Raw genomic sequence first — 12,512 nt, 5'->3', positions numbered from 1 at the left:
TTTCGCTACCATAGACACGCTGCTAGAGTACCAGTAACAGGTTACTCTGTCCATAGATACGAAACCAAATACAATATGTGTGGTACTGCTATGTTTTGGTAGTTACGATAAGACATTGATCAACCTTTGTATTTCCTGTACAATATTTGCCCGCCGGGGATAAAACGATCTTAAAATTTATATTTCAATTTAGTTTTTTTGTGTTACTAGTCGAAATAATGAAGTTGATTCAACGACCTTCATAATGGAAGCTATTTTGTTTCGTTTAATGACTCAGATCAGTGTTTTTTTTTTATTTGAAGCATAAATAATTAAGTTTTTTGTTATCTCTACGTATTTTTTTCAGTGCCAACCAAAGGTTGCCAGTAAGTGGATTTATATAATCTGTTAGAAATATATGAAATTTGCGACTTTTATTAGTGCCATATATATATATGTATATATAATAAAACAGCATTGAAGTATTTTTGGTAGGACATTGTGCGCTTGCACAAACTGTATGTGTGGGTGCCGACTGATCACTTATTTTGCCAACAGCTACTTAGTATTGATTCAGTTTGAAAAGTGGGTGAGCTAGTGTAATTACAGCCACAAAGACATTACTTCTTATATCTCTCAAGGATTTCATCGGAGATCTCAATGCAGGTTTTATTTATTAAATAATTTTATAATTACAGCGCCCATGTCCTTTGACGGGGATGACCACTTAAATAACAGCAAAAAGATAGATCAGTCGCAGAAACAAATATTCATGCGTAAAATTTATATCTATTGAGAAGACCTCGCGATCGGCAGTCTTATGGTCCAGTCACAGACTAATAAAGCAGTTGTATAGTAAATAGTTGTTGTATAGTAAATTAGATATATAAAAACGAACTAGGTAGTGTTGAAAGGTGAAAATTTAAAATGTATTATATTCGTTACCCAACTTATACTTTCAAACGCAAATATATTAAGCGGTATAATATAAGCGAAAACAGATATTTTTTTGCGCTTACAAATAGATAGAATCCTATAAATAATGTATTTATAGTATTGCATACTCTAAAAAGGTCTTCAAAAAATGCGATGGTATGTGTCTATCTCTTAGGGATAACCCACAATAACCATATTTTATCCTTTAGATTTTATGAAAAACAATGGCATATTTTCGAAGCGATTCGCATTATTATTTTTTATTTTATTTAAAACGTAGGGACAAATCTGTTTGTATTGTCTAACGACTGAAAAACTGTGAAAGTTGTAAAATATTCTGTAGTATATTAAGTGGTAGCATTGCACCCGTGCAAAGCCGGGGTGGGTGGCTAGTAGTAAAACATCTCTGCAACATTTACGGTTTAAATTGACGGTTATTTTTCTCGACGAGCGGCTAGATATTACATAAATTAGGTAAATAAAAACATTCAAAACTAAATGCGATTTGAAATTGGAAAGCCGGGTCTCGATTTCGGAATATCCGCATCTATACGCTAAGACTGTTATAAATTAAAAAAAAAAAATTATAGTGATGCCAGTATTCCTAATCACCCCTAGCTAGCCGAGATGGCGCAATGGTTAGAGCACACGTCTCTTAATGGAGTATTGCGAGTGAAGTCCGAGCTTGTAGCAGCGAGATTTTATAGGCATCATTTGTTTTTATAATTCAAATAATGATTAGCAGTTGAGAAATACAGCGCGCGTGTGTGGAAAATCAGCATGTTACTGATTAAATTGTTCCACATAATATGTAGTGAGGTGGAATAAGGTCCAAGCCTACTAGAAGAGGCCTCTACGCTTGTAGTGAGACGCTTGCTGTTTTAAGTTATAACCCATTAACCTTTGCTGTTATAATCGCATTGATCTTGCGTTTACATTGTTTGTTATTTAATGCGCCAAAGCTGCTTGTATTTTTTTTTTACCTAAAATAAGAATTAAATATAGTATTATAATAATATATACACACACATATAATATATAATATATTTAGATAGGGCAATTAACTATTATAATTTATTATATTATTATATTCATAGTTCCAGAATCATACTAAATTATTAAAAAAAATATATTGCGATTTTTATTTCATCAAAATTTATTTATTATAAATGACTTCTAATACATTTTATACTATCTACAGTTGAGATATAATAATTAACGCTCGACTAAAGAAATGTTACCTACGCAATTATAATTTAAAGCGTTTATCTTTTGGTTGCAACAGTCCTCAATCCTCTGTCCTCTCACTCAATACTTCGTGAGCGAAGAGCTTCACACTTCAGTCACGCGTCATACGCCATAGAGCGTACTGTTATAACGTTTGAAATTCGAACGATTTTAGCGCAAATTTTTTTTAATCCTTTACAGTTACTGATAAAGGAAAGAATGTTGTATTTGTGAAGTGTGTGTTGCAATAGTGAAAAAGTTATTTAGATAAGAAGATTACCAGTAAGTTTTTATTTATTTTAAAATAAAATAACATTTAAATTTAGAAAACTCCTCGTAACATGCGTGTATTTTACTTATATTGTCGTTTATATATTTTTCAAATTATCATTATGAAAATAAAACACTTTATCTTATTTTTTTTTAATTATCCTTTTTTTTAATTTAAATAAAAAAAAACAGATTCTAGACATTATTCTAAAAAAATTACAGACCGGTTTCAAAATATTGATTTTAAAGTTAAAAATATAAAATAACATTAAAGTTACATTATTTTTATGATACAACTAAACCTTTGGTTTAGTTATTTTTTTGAATGAATTAATAATTTTAAGTTATGTTTGATAAAATACGTTTCAAAGGGTCAGTTGTTTTTATTAATGAAGGAAATTAGATTGATTACTATTATATATTTTTTTAGTTAGCTTCACTCTAAATGCCCTTTCTGGCAATAACTAAATGGTTTATCAATTATCATTAATATATAATGTATGTTTTTTTTTTGGCTTAGTTTAAATATAAAAATAACTAATAATAATCCTATAATACTGAACTTTTTCATATTTTTTTACTTCTTAATTTAGCTACTTATAATTAAACGTATGTGTCGAAAATTTAAAAAGTAAGTGTTTGAGAGTTTCATTCCTTTTATTATACAGATTATATATAGGTACAATCTGTGACCTCAAATCCAGTTATTGGATATATTAAGTAGGTTGACATTGACTTTTATACAAATGCATTTAAAAACACAACTAGAAACAGTTAGTACCTTATATAGCCTATTCCAGACTAAATAAGAATTTAAGAAATCTTAAATTTACGTATTTCATGCGATTCGATAGTAATTCAACAATTCAAATCTATTGTGCACTGCTCAGAGTTTATGATTAATATATCTTTATTTATAATACAACACTATTACACTTAACGACTTGTATCCACTTTCAATGAAATTTACGTCCAAAATGCGACTCGACGTTGAAAACGCCATTTTTTCGCATGATATCGCGTCAATTTTCTGTCAAATATTGTTTATTTGGCTTTTCTTGAGGTTGTAAAACATTATCCTCCTCCTTAACTGTTGTAGTCGCCGTCAGATAATATATTGGTGTACCGGTCTTTTATTGTCCTTGCAGGCTTGTTACTAACATCTTCATCATAATTTTACTCGAATTAATGACTGCGACTTTATTTATATTTATAGTTGTCGGCAGCAGCCCCACTCGCGTTTTCGGGGTTGGTCATCAGGTGAGTTGTTTTTCTCGGAGTTCAGGCTTGCTTCATACCAAAGCGTCGGGAGGTGGGTGCAAGCGAGTGAAAGGGGGTGCCATGAAAGAAAATTATCGAAAGATAATATATATATTTTTTTAATTTTATTAAAGTATCTAATTGGAGAAAAAATTTAAGATACCAAGGCAAAAACTATAATGTTATCGTCGAGATATTTATAAGTCTATTCAAATTATTAGACTTTTTTTAGTTTGTTTTATTTGTTCTTGGGCAATTAGTTGTCAATAAATTTAGTGTTCCTTTACCGGTTGTTAGCACACAGGCCGCTAAGCAACATGTTTTCAGTCATTGACCGATTCGTTTTGACGTAATTTTTATGAATGCTCTGTATCAGATTATATTTTATTTGCTCTGCTCTTGCTGAAAATTATAACCAAGCTCATATCTTCTTATTAATATTTTATTTTATTAATATTATACTTAATTAAAAAAAAAACAAATTCTGTTAATTAAATCTAAGTTCGAAAAAATAATTAATTGTATTAAATTTGTTTAGATTTGTCTTTTGCTTAATACATTAAAAAAATATATATTCTAAATTCAAAAGAACATAGTCCATAATAACATAGTAATTTATAAATAAAATAACATTTCGAAAATTACTGATTGCTTAAAGAAAGAAAATTATTAATCATTATCGCAAAGTAATAAAACGCACGTAATACTTTGTTATGTAAACACATACTCAACGTGTTCTGTTCCGTTGAACTTGTGTTTTTGTGTTTACAAATATTTTGCATATTTGTTTTTCTTAACGTCAATTGTTATTTAATTTTAAATATACATCTCATATTTAAATGAATACTTTTCGGTAAAAGAATGACTCTATTGTTAGTAAATTCTACCAGTAATTCGATTTTGTATTCACTTCATATCTCAACCCATGGAATGTTGAGTTTCAATACATTTTATAATTATTATTAAAGTCGCATATCAAATTCCGACATTTCACGGTCGTGTTGTGCGGTGAATTTCGAGTTTCTTCTTATATAACGTACAGCTAATAGTGTTGGTTTGAATTATCAATTAAGTTGTATTAGTGAGGTTAATGTATTTTGTAGAGGTCACAATAATATCCTTTTGTCGATTTCCGGTGATCGTGCCGGAATCTTTAAGGAGACTAGTGAACTGCGCAGGACATATTATAGAGCAAAAGTGTGTGACCAAGCACAAGTTATACATCACTTACTTCAAAATCCGATGGCACGTTAGATTTGGTCTTCGAAATGGCCAGGCGCGGGACCAGTTTTCCGAGGCATAGATTACTGCCAATTTCTTAACTTAGGACTGGTACTGAAATAAAACCTAATTACCCTTAATTGGCAAGTGCTTCGGGATCTGCAGCCTTTTACGTCAATTATCAGACCAACGATGCACTTAATAATAACCAATAATATATATCAAATATTGCCTAAATTAAAACAATGTAAAATGTCTTGTTGTGATGTATCTTATTTTTTCGAGTGTTTAATTTTAACCAACTTTAAAAATTGACATACTTTAAGTTAGACACTTACTCCTTTAAATTTATGTTTTACTAGTACTTTTACTTGGTGGTATGGTTTTGTACAAGCCTGTCTGGGTAGGTACCACTCACTCATTAGATATTCTACCGCCAAACAGAAGTACTCAATATTGTTGTGTTCCGGTTCGAAGGGAGAGTGAGCCAGTGAAATACAGGCACATGGGGCATAACATCTTAGTTCCCAAGTTTGGTACCGAATTTGCGATGTAAGGAATGCTTAATATTTCTTACAGCGCCATTGTCTATGAGCGGTGGTGACCACTTACCATCAGATGGCCCAATTGGTCTTCCGCCAAACTATAACATAAAAAAAAAATTGGAGTTGCCAGTTTACTTTACTTTAATATTTACTTTTATATTATTTCTCATTCTCTTAAACACTAACTAAAGATGTTTTCACAAGTGACGCATTAAATAAGTAAGAGCTATAACGTTTAACCGCTTACGCGATTAGATTTACAAGGTGAACTATAATTTTACTGTCGAGATATTTACACGAGTCTATTCAAATGATTTTAGCATTAGCATTTAGCATTAGCAGCCTGTAAATTTTCCCACTGCTGGTTAGCCCAGCAGGCATCCTCTCCCTTTTAAGGAGAAGGTTTGGAGCATATTCCACCACGCTGTTCCAATGCGGGTTGGTGGAATACACGTGTGGCAGAATTTCTTTGAAATTAGACACATGCAGGTTTCCTCACGATGTTTTTCTTCACCGCCGAGCACGAGATAAATTATAAACACAAATTAAGCACATGAAAATTCAGTGGTGCCTGCTTGGGTTTGAACCCGAAATCATCGGTTAAGATGCACGCGTTCTAACCACCAACAACATTTAAATTTCGAAAAAAGAATACAGATTTATATCTGATTTATTTAAAACGACAAGCGTAGGTATAAAAAGTTAGTTTTATGCTAATTTTGTGATTTTGTAAGGCTAGTATCGAAAAGGAAAGTTTTCCGAACGAAAACATTATGTAAGGTAATACAGTCATCTCTCTAGAACGTTTCATCAAAAGCACAGCACATTACTTTTTTATATGGTAATGCAATTTTTTTTTAATTATATGGCGACATAGTTGTACAAGGCGAGGCGATGTACAGCCTCATTATAATACAATAACATTATTTATCTGAAATAACAATTCTTTATATAATAAAAAACTTACAATGCTCATCTTTGAACGATTAAATAAGCAACATACTTATATAAAGATCAACGTAAAAATGTCTATGTGACACCTATTCTATTGTTATCCTTAAACGGATCACCTGCCTTATTTATAGTTCAAATTTAAATACGACGAACCAAATTGACTACGTTAAAATATGATTTTTGTCTATGAATGTATTCCATCGCTGCTTTACCTAAGGTGTATCTTTACTAACCAGTGGTACATTTTTGACAGAATATAAGCAGCAAGCTACTCTATAGCTATCTTGAAAAAAGGGTTAAATTTCCATTTTTCATACTAACTCTGTTCTCCGCTGAGATACGTAAATTACCATAATTTTTTACAATTATGGTCCTTTGCATTTTCCACGTATCGTTCACCGTTATTAAGATATCGACGGAAAAGCCATAAATTTAAATGAAAATGCACAATATCCAAAATTTTGCTATCTCGGTTCATTTGCATTTCTCACCCGTTTACCCGACGTAATTACTGGATTAAAAAGCGTATGCAAATTCCTAGAACTGTGCGAAATAATTAACGATGTGTTAAAACGTCAATAATGATTAAGTAAAATGACAGCACTTTTGACGTATCAACAAAAGACTCGTTTCGCAATAATTGGACAAATTCCAATTTCAATCAATCATTCGCTAATGATATTGTTGTTTTTAGGTGGTCATAAATAATTTATCTATAACAATATTATTAAAAACTTAACCACTAAACCTGAAAATTTTATGAAATTGGGTGAGAAGTAAGCTCGAACCCCAAGGAAGGACATATACTGAGAAAGAGGAGAAAAGCCAAATAAACAACATTTGACAGCAAATTGAAGCGACATCATTCGCGAGGTCGAGCTTGAATAATCTATGATATTCATTATGAATTTGCGAAAAAATTGCGTTTTTATCGTCAACGAAACTGTTATCGGAAATTTGGAAGTAAAATTTATGTGGAAATAAGTAGTTAAGTGTAATAGTGTTGTATTATAAATAATGATATATTAATCATAAACTCTTATTCTTGTGCACGATATATTATTAACAAATCGCACGAAATACGTAAATTTAAAGTTTATTTTATTCCTACTTCGATTGGAAAAGGCTTTAGGTTTTTTTTGTAACTAACGCCTGACGACTAACCTAAAGCGAAAGACGCAGACAACAACAAGTATTTATATAAATGCAAATATTATAGTGATCAGATATATATTTTTTATTTCATGACAAGCGACTGAAAGTCGACTGCAATGATCGTCTCGATGTATAATTATGTATTATCATCAGTATTAAGTTATCAGCCTTGTTTGACTAGTTATTATAATATTTTCACACTTTTTTATTATCACAGAGTTAAGCAGCATAAAGCCTGCTTATACCTAACCTTCTAAATCTAGGACAATTAGATTTTCCCGTAGACAATTTTACAACTTTGATTTATAAGAAATTTTCCTAAAATTATGGTCTCATATCTACTCTGTATTATTAACACAATAAATCTCTCGTCTTGTATATCTTTGAATGAATTATTGCTGTGAGGGTGTCACACACAGGCACATGCACATACACATGCCTTATATATAGCATTCTGGCGTACTTTCAAATAATACTTTTATTTACTAGTCATTCTTAAATATTCAATCCTGGGCAATTAAACTTGACATGTTCGCACTGTTATAATAAGTATAATTAGTTTCAAAGGTAACTAAGCTATGTCTACAGCAATTGGTGTGATTAACGTCTTTATATGAATTACGTCAGTTATATAAACATTACCATTATAAAACAATGTTTGTAACCGCTTATCTCTAACCCTAAAATACAGTAATTTTCTTTACGCTTGTAGCAATCTTATGTAATTGCAGTCAATTCCACGCGAAATGAAGCCACAGACAAAAAAAACAGGATAAAGTAATGACGTATGCATCCAAGACGTCTATTATAATATGTTTAAATGGAATATCAAAAATGTGATGAGCCGAGTTGGTTCAGTAGAATTAGTAAAAAAACTAACGGCACGATAACTGTATGGTTTTCATTGAGTGATCATATGCTTAATCAAAGGAAAACGACTTTCCACGATGAAGAAACACAACGAGTATATAAATATACGCTATTAATGTATTCACTCACGAAGAGGCTCCATTTTAAGTTATCGCTGTTTTACTAACTTAACAAATGTAATATATTTGGTATTTGTTTGCTCTCTTTATTTTTAGTCGTTTCACACAAACTTAAATATTCCCCAAGCATGTGTGCCACTCACCTGCGTGCGTAAATTATTTAAACCACAAGAGGACAAAAGACAAATGAATAACAATTGACAACGAATTGACGTAATATCATTGATCGAGAGCTTGAAACTACGATGTTCATTATGAATTTGCGAAATATCGGAGTTTTAAACGTCGACGAAACTGTTAATAGAACTTTATTAGTAAAATTAAAGTAGATATAAGTAGTTAAGTGGAATCATGTTGTAAAATATATATCAATCAAGAACTCTTAATAGTGCACAAAATAGCCGAGGTATAAGCAAATGGCATAGAATACTTAAATCTATGGTTTATTTATCTTCATTCCTTCTTCGATTGGAATTGGCTATAGGTATATATTATGGCAGATCAGAGCATCAAGGTCGTTGTCGAAGGTGCAGGCTCTGACTTAAAATTCGTCAATAATGGTGTTCTACGAGGCTGCGTATTATGACTTACTCTTTTTCTTCTGCATATCAATAACTTGTAAATCAGCAATATTCACTGCTATGCAGACGACAAGACCTTATAAACCGACTGGACCAATATTTCTCGGAGACAGAAAACCGAAAAAAAAATCGAGTCTTTGTTAAACAAAGTCTCGGACTGGGGTCGGCTAAACCTAGTCCAATTCAACCCTAAAAAGACACAACGTTTGCGCGTTAACCGTTAAAAAGTCACGATTTGTCGTATCTCCATGATTTGAGAATATTCCCATTGCTACAACAGCTAGTATCAGAATACTTGGCGCTAATGCATCGAACCTCGTTCAATTGTTTTGTTTATTCAGTCGTTCAGAGATCAATTGAAAGGTAAAGCCAACTTAGCACTTAAAAATATTGGTGTGCTCAGTAACGCAAGACTGTATTTCACGCCGACCCATCGCCTAAAACTAAAAAAGGCGCCAATTTTGTCTCAAACAGAGTACTGCTCTAACCTCTTGGTGGGTGCTCCCGATGACCAGCTTTTTCCATTTGACAGTATTCAACGCAGAGCGGCTCGAATTATCGACGATTAAGCTATTTCCGATATATTTGATCCTTTGGATTTGCGTAGAGATGTTGGATCACTCTGCATCTTTCAACGAATTGTTCACGGAGGAATTGTTTGGATTTATCTCGGCTGCTTAATTAGACATCACGTCAAAATTTGAAGTTACATCCGCACCACCTGGATGTCCGAAAATTCATAACAGCGCGATTTCTAAGGCATTTTCTGCCTCACACATACACTCTGTGGGTACAGATTTCACCTGCGGTTTTTCCGAACCTTTAAGAAGAGATATTACAAATTTCTCAAAGGCCGATAACGCATCTGAAAGCCGATGTCCATGGGCAGTGGTAGTCACTTCCCATCAGGTGACCCACCTGCTCGCTTGTCACATATATCATAAAAAAATCAAAGTCAAAGTCAAAAATAAGCCTTTCCTGGTCCAAACAAATAACTTTAAATATAAAACACATCATTCTTTGAATTTAATATTTGGTTTCAACGTAAACAAAACACACATAAACAACAACATAAAATGACGTCGATTTTATCATTTCGTAATCAATCTCATTTGAGGACGCATTACGCTTTGCATAAAAACTTTCACTTTTCATGTCAGAGAACAAAACTTCGTATTGTTTTTAAAGGGTTGTCACATACAAAAAAAGTAAAAACATAATATTGTTATTTTTTTTTAATTTAGTAGTCTTTTAATGTAGTTTTTATTACAATCGCAATTTTTCTTAAGGATTTAAACCGATTAAAAAAATAGGAGATTTTATGTTCGATGCGATTCTATGTAGGTATGTTTCATTATTTATATTTAACCTTTTTCCCTTTTCCATATTAAAGTCCTGTGTAATATGTGCCTTATTTTAAATATGACACCGATTACTGCATGCCATTTATCTGATTTAAATAAAAATGACCAATGAATAGCGAAAACGCAGCGAGATATGAAGAAGTGTTAAAGGCGCAAAGAAAAAGGATATTTAATTAAAATCCCAGCCGATAATTGAAGATATAAGATTATAGAAATTTACGTACGAGTATGTATGTTATACGTATGTTAGTAAATGTTTTATTTTCTCGTTCAAGTGATCGTATTAACGCTGAACTAATTCGATGCGAAGGGTAATAATCTTAGAAGTTTTTATGATTGAAATTGTCTGCTACAACTGGGAGGTGTCAATTGTGCTAAATCCAATTCAGATTCAGGATCAGTTTCGTGTGATGCTCCTTTAAATTCATATTTTACTGGTACTTCACGAGTCATGGTGTTAACAATATGGAGGATAAACATAAACAGACTAATCATGCAGCTAATTTTTTTACTTATAATAACTATTGAGTTTTTACAAACTGGAGAGGTTCAAAGTGACCTTCAAAATATGGGGTCCTCGACCCATTCAATCTGTGAACTTGACACAGATCTTCCGTACCCTAGTACGAGTACGACGATGGTCCCGCCTATCTCGCTAAACTATTATTATCCGGTGAGCATAGTTATTTTTAAAATTTAATACGACTTGTAAGCGTCATTTTAGTTGCCCTAAGCTCAGACTGTGTTAATCTTTTATTAATAAAATAAAGTTAATTAACTATGCAAAATATTTTTTTTATTAGCATTTCAAGCAAACTTTCAATGGGTCAACAGACCTGTCAAAAAAACCAGTTGTACGTAAGCAGCATTTCTTTGTCGAGTACCTCTTATCTGAGCGATAAGTTTGTAAGGAGTTTTAAAAACCCACTCATTCACTCAAAGATTCAAGTGTTTCAACACAGTAAAATTTATAATTTAAAACAAATCGCCTTACTTTCACAACCACTGACTCAGGATTAGCTGTAGAAAAACGTTGTCAAATTACCTGCGCTAGAGTAAAAAAAACCTTAATACTATGACGTAGGTCCAGCGTTAACGAGCTCTTAGGCCAACAGCTATCTATTTATATCTGAGGTCTGGTCACTTGTAAAACAGGCGGTTTATTTTTTTCCGTCACTATTTTCCGGCTTTGAAATATTATTTCGAACTCAGCAGAATGTTTTCAATTTGCGGTATAAAGCTAAATGCAAGTGTAAACACGTAGTGGTTTTGCACTGAAATCCCGGTAGTAAACAACTTCTAAGCCAGAATCGTTTCAATATCGAGTGCTAAGAATCTCACAAACCTGCGATAATTGTTACCTATTTGCTCTAAAGTTCAATCAAAATATTATTGCATTTTACATTTAATTGCAGTGAGATATTTACTTTTATTTTATATTTAACAAGCGATCCGCCCCGGCTTCGCACGGCTGCAATGTGGGTAATCCCTAAGAGACATATACCATCGCGGACTTTTTTGAAGACCGTTTTAAGGTGTACAATACTGAAGTACATTATTTTGATCTATCTCGTAGGGTTCAGCCAACGTTTACAATGTAAGCGCAAAAAATGTATAAATTTACGACATCACATTAGAAACTTTTAAAATGATCAGTGTTACTTAACTATATTGTCTATGTATTATATACAAAAACTGCATCAAAATCCGTTGCGTAGTTTTAAAGATTTAAGCATACAAAAGGACATAGGGACAGAGAAAGCGACTTTGTTTTATACTATGTAAAGATATTAAATCTTATTATTATTAATTAACTAACACTAAAATACGTATCTATAAATAACTGTTCACTCATATACATAAATATATATATATTTATATAGTATATAAATGTTGTGTAAGGCATTGAACCTGCATTCAGCACTGATGTAAGCACTGCATCGACCGGTCATCTTAAAACCTTTACACACACATACAACCACATTTAAATTTAAATGTTACTCATCGCGCTCAAAGAAGTTTCACTTCAAA

General features: G+C 32.1%; 1 protein-coding gene across 1 annotated transcript in view; it reads left to right on the top strand.

The window, feature by feature from the left end:
• Positions 1-2,262: 2,262 nt before the first annotated feature.
• Positions 2,263-12,512, top strand: part of LOC125073820 (polyamine-transporting ATPase 13A3-like) — a 44,188-nt gene continuing 33,938 nt past the window's right edge. Inside the window, exon 1 of the mRNA XM_047684910.1 lies at positions 2,263-2,424. The gene's annotated coding sequence lies outside the window, so the exon portion shown is untranslated. The remainder of the gene's footprint in view (positions 2,425-12,512) is intronic.

Source organism: Vanessa atalanta, chromosome 25 (genome assembly GCF_905147765.1).
Source record: "Vanessa atalanta chromosome 25, ilVanAtal1.2, whole genome shotgun sequence".
Taxonomy (NCBI): Eukaryota; Metazoa; Arthropoda; class Insecta; order Lepidoptera; family Nymphalidae; genus Vanessa; species Vanessa atalanta.
This window is presented reverse-complemented; position numbering and strand designations above follow the sequence as displayed.